Consider the following 6000-nt stretch of genomic DNA (forward strand, 5'->3'; position numbering starts at 1 on the left):
GGACCTTATTTCAGGTGTGCAACATTTGAAAATCAGTAATGATAACTCATCATATCACTAGGCTAAAGAAAATAATCACATGATCGTATCAATAGAAGAAAAAATTTTGATAAAATCCAATACCCATTCATCATAAAATTTCCCAGCAAACTAGAAGTAGAGAGGCATTGGCTCAGCTTCATATACTGAATAGAACATCTAAAAAAAAAACAACAACAGGTAAAACATCCTACTTCATACTGAGAAGATAGATGCTCTCACACTAAGATCAGGAACAAAAGATATCCCTTCTCACCATGCCTATTCAACACTGTACTGGAAGTCCTAGCCAATGCAATAAGATAAGAGAAGGAAGCAAAAGATATACAGATTGGAAAGGAAGAAAATAAAACTGTTTTTGCTCACAGATGACCTAATTGTCTATGTAGGAAATCTCAAATAATCAACAACAAGAAAACTCCTGGTATTAATAAGCCAAGGTTAATATTCAACAGTCAATTGTTTTCTAATAAACAAATGGAATTTGCAATTGAAAAACCTAATGCCATTTACATTACCACCAAAAAAAGATTGATTATAAATAATTCTTAGAAAAATATGTATAAGATTTATATGAGAAATACAAATGTCACTGAAAAAAATTAAAGAAGATCTAAATAAATAAACACTCCATGTTCATGGATAGGAGGATGCAAGATTGTTGAGATGTCAGTTACTCCCAACTTGATTTATATACTCAATACAATTCTGCTCAAAACTGCAGCAAGTTATTTTGTAGAGAGCAACAATCTGAAGTTTATATAAACATGAAAAGATCCATAATAACCAACTCAAATCAATACCGAAGAAGATCAAAGTCAGAGAACTGATATTACTGGATTTCAAAACGGACTTTAAAGCTACAATAATCAAGACCACATACTATTAGCAAAAGAAGAGACAAATAGACCACGGCACGGGATAGAAAACCTAGAAACAGACCCCTCATACAGTCAACTGATCTTTAACAAAGGAGCAAAGGCAATTCAATAGAGAAAGAGGTCTTTTAACTCACAGTGCTGGGACAACTAGACATCCACATACAACAAACAAGAATGTTGATACAGACTTTACATGTTGCAAAATAATTAACTCAAAATGGATCACATGGGCTTCCCTGGTGGCACAGTGGTTGAGAGTCCGCCTGCCGATGCAGGGGACACGGGTTCGTGCCCCGGTCCGGGAGGATCCCACATGCCTTGGAGCGGCTGGGCCCGTGAGCCATGGCTGCTGAGCCTGCACGTCCGGAGCCTGTGCTCTGCAACAGGAGAGGCCACAACAGTGAGAGGCCTGCGTACCACCAAAAAAAAAAAAAAAAAAAAATGGATCACAGACCTAAATGGAAAACTCAAAATTAAAAAAAATCCAGGGACTCCCCTCGCGGTCCAGTGGTTAAGACTACACTTCCACTGCGGGGGGCATGGGTTTGATCCCTGGTCAGGGAACTAAGATCCTGCCTGCCATGCAAAGTGGGAAAACAAAAAACAAAACAAAACAAAAAAAACCCAGAAAGTAATATAGGAGAAAATCTTGGGCTTGGCAACGAGATTTTAGACACAACACCAAAAACACAGTCCATGAAAGAGAAAAATGATAAGCTGAACTTCATTAAAATTAAAAACTTCTACTCTGTAAAAGGTACTATTAAGAGAATGAAAAGACAAGCCGCAGACTGGGAAAAAATAATTGTAAGACACATATCTGATAATAAACATGAATCAAAAATATACAACAAACTCTTAAAAAACTCAACAATGAGAAAACAAAAAAGTCAATTTAACAGCACTTAAAAGAGCTGAACAGACGCCTCACCAAAAATATACACAGATGGCAAATAGCATATGAAAAGATGATCAACATCACGTCTTCAGGGAATTTGGGATTAAAACAACAATGAGATACCTATTAATATGGCTAAAACAAAAACAAACACCTGACAATACCAAATGCTGGCAAGGATGGGGACCAACAGGAACTCTCATTCAGTGCTAAAGGGAATGCAAAGTGATAGGGACACACTGGGAACTGTCCGGAAGTTTCTTTTAAACTAAACATAATCTTATCACATGATCTAGCAATTAAACGCCTAGGTATTTACTCAAAAGAGTTGAAAACATATGTCCATCCGAAAGCCTTCAAACAAGTGTTAATAGTACACTAATTCATAGTTGCCAGAAACTGAAATCAACCAAGATGACCTTCAGCAGATGAATGGGTAAACAAACTGTGGTAGTCCACATGATGGAATGCTATTCAGCCATGAAAAGAAATGACATTTCAAACCACAAACAGATACAGAGAAACTTAAATGTATACTGATTAGCAAAAGGAGCTAGTTTAAAAAGCCTACATATTGAGTTATTTTTAGTGAGGTGGATGGACCTAGAGTCAAGTCAGAAAGAGAAAAACAAATACCGTATGCTAACACAAACATGGAATCTAAGAAAAGAAAATGGTCATGAAGAACCTAGGGGCAAGATGGGAATAAAGATGCAGACCTACTGGAGAATGGACCTGAGGATATGGGGAGGGGGAAGGGTAACCTGGGACAAAGTGAGAGAGTGGCATGGACATATATACACTACCAAACGTAAAATAGATAGCTAGTGGGAAGCAGCCTCATAGCACAGGGAGATCAGCTCGGTGCTTTGTGACCACGTAGAGGGGTAGGATAGGGAGGGTGGGAGGGAGGGAGACGAAAGAGGGAAGAGATATGGGGATATATGTATAACTGATTCACTTAGTCATAAAGCAGAAACTAACACAGCATTGTAAAGCAATTATACTCCAATAAAGATGTTAAATGAATAAATAAATAAATAAAAAGCCTACATACTGTAGGATTACATCAATATTATATTCTGGAAAAGGCAAAACTCTAGAGAGTAAAAAATTCAGAGTTCTCAGGGGCTCAAAGTGAGGTTTTGAGGGATGGACAGGTGGAGCACGGAATGTTTTTAGGGCGGTGAAACTCTTCTGCATGATGCTCTATTGGTGAGTAGATGACATCATGCCTTTGTCAACCACTATAGAAGTGTAAAGCACAAAAAAAGAAATGTGTTACAAACAGTGGACAATAGTCAATAATAATGTAACACTATTAGTTGATCAATTATAACAAATGAACTTGTATCCATTGAACCAATACAAGATGTTAATAATAGGAGAAACTAACTGGAAGAAGAGAGTGGCTGTATGGGAACTCTTTGCACTATCTGCTTAATTTTCTGTAGCCCTGAATCTGTTCTTTAAAAACGTCTATTAATGTAAAAACTACAAAAAAAATCTGGACAAGAACACATAGCCAGTACAGAGTTATATACAACTGTACCAAATAAATAAGAGCCATGAGTAACGAAAAGAAAAAGATAACAATGGTAATAATTTGATCCTCTAATTAAAACTCTAAGGGAATATGCACAGAAAATAGTCAAACATATTAGGAACTTCAGAAACCTGGTGGACAAAAAGATCATCACAGCGAAACCAAGAGACTGGCCGGAAACAAATTCAACAATTCCTTATATCATGTTAATAGAAAATACACCAGGAGCTTCAAGATGGCGGAAGAGTAAGACACAGAGATCACCTTCCTCCCGCAAATACATCAGAAATACAACTACACGTGGAACAACTCCTACAGAACATCTACTACTGAACGCTGGCAGAAGACCTCAGACCTCCCAAAAGGCAAGAAACTCCCCACGTACCTGTGTAGGGCAAAAGAAGAAAGAAAAAACAGAGACAAAAGAATAGGGACGGGACCTGCACCAGTGGGAGGGAGCTGGGAAGGAGGAAAGCTTTCCACACACTAGGAAGCCCCTTCGTGGGCGGAGACTAAGGGTGGCTGAGAGGGGGAGCTTCGGGGCCACGGGGGAGAGCGCAGCCACAGGGGTGCGGAGGGCAAAGCTCAGAGATTCCTGCACAGAGGATCCATGCCGACCAGCACTCACCAGCCCGAGAGGCTTGTCTGCTCACCCGCCAGGGCAAGTGGGGGCTGGGAGCTGACGCTCGGGCTTCGGAGGTCGGATCCCAGGGAGAGGACTGGGGTTGGCTGGGCGAACACAGCCTGAAGGAGGCTAGTGCGCCACGGCTAGCCGGGACGGAGTCCGGGAAAAAGTCTGGAGCTGCCGAAGAGGCAAGAGACTTTTTCTTCCCTCTTTCTTTCCTGGTGCGCGAGGAGAGGGGATTCAGAGCGCTGCTTAAAGGAGCTCCAGAGACGGGCGCAAGCAGCGGCTATCAGCGCGGACCCCAGAGACGGCCATGAGACGCTAAGGCCGCTGCTGCCGCCACCAAGAAGCCAGTGTGCAAGCACAGGTCACTCTCCACACCTCCCCTCCCAGGAGCTTGTGCAGCCCGTCACTGCCAGGGTCCCGTGAGTCAGGGACAACTTACCCGGGAGAACACACGGTGCGCCTCAGGCTGTTGCAACGTCATGCCGGCCTCTGCCGCCGCAGGCTCGCCCCGCAACCCGTACCCCTCCCTCCCCCCGGCCGGACTGAGCCGGAGCCCCCGAAGCAGCTGCTCCTTTAACCCCGTCCTGCCTGAGGGAAGAACAGACGCCCTCAGGCGACCTACACGCAGAGGCGGGGCCAAATCCAAAACTGAACCCCGGGAGCTGTGCGAACAAAGAAGAGAAAGGGAAATCTCTCCCAGCAGCCTCAGGAGCAGTGGACTAAATCTCCACAATCAACTTGATGTACCCTGCATCTGTGGAATACCTGAATAGACAACAAATCATCCCAAACTGAGGAGGTGGACTTTGGCAGCAACGATATATATATATATATATATATTTTTTTTTCCCCTTTTTCTCTTTTTTCTGAGTGTGTATGTGTATGCTTCTGTGTATGATTTTGTCTGTATAGCTTTGCTTTTACCATTTGTCCTAGGGTTCTGTCTGTCTGTTTTTTATTCTTTTTATTACTTAAAAAAATTTTTTTCCTAATAATTATTTTTTATTTTAATAACTTTATTTTAATTTACTTTACTTTATCTTCTTCTTTCTTTTTTTCCTCCCTTTTATTCTGAGCCGTGTGGAGGACAGGATCTTGGTGCTCAGGCCAGGAGTCAGTGCTGTGCCACTGAGGTGGGCGACCCAACTTCAGGACACTGGTCCACAAGAGACCTCCCAGCTCCACGTAATATCAAATGGCGAACATCTCCCAGAGATCTCCATCTCAACGCCAAGACCCAGCTCAACGACCAGCAAGCTACAGTGCTGCACACCCCATGTCAAACAACTAGCAAGACAGGAACACAACCCCATCCATTAGCACAGATGCTGTGGAAAATCATAATAAGGCCACAGACACCCCAAAACACACCACCAGACGTGGACCTGTCCACCAGAAAGACAAGATCTAGCCTCATCCACCAGAACACAGGCACTAGTCCCCTCCACCAGGAAGCCTACACAACCCACTGAACCAACCTTAGCCACTGGGGACAGACACCAAAAACAACAGGAACTACGAACCTGCAGCCTGCGAAAAGGAGACCCCAAACACAGTAAATTAAGCAAAATGAGAAGACAGAGAAACACACAGCAGGTGAAGGAGCAAGGCAAAAACCTACCAGACCTAACCAAGGAATAGGAAATAGGCAGTCTACCTGAAAAAGAATTCAGAATAATGATAGCAAAGATGATCCAAAATCTTGGAAACAGAAGGGAGAAAATACAAAAAACGTTTAACAAGGAACTGAAAGAACTAAAGAGCAAACAAACAGTGATGAACAACACAATAAATGAAATTAAAAATACTCTAGAAGGGATCAATAGCAGAATAGCTGAGGCAGAACAACGGGTAAGTGACCTGGAAGATAAAATAGTGGAAATAACTACTGCAGAGCCAAATAAGGAAAAAAGAATGAAAAGAATTGAGGACAGTCTCAGAGACCTCTGGGACAACATTAAACACACCAACATTCGAATTATAGGGGTCCCAGGAGAAGAAGAGA

Source organism: Hyperoodon ampullatus, assembly GCF_949752795.1.
Source record: "Hyperoodon ampullatus genome assembly, chromosome: X".
Lineage (NCBI taxonomy): Eukaryota > Metazoa > Chordata > Mammalia > Artiodactyla > Ziphiidae > Hyperoodon > Hyperoodon ampullatus.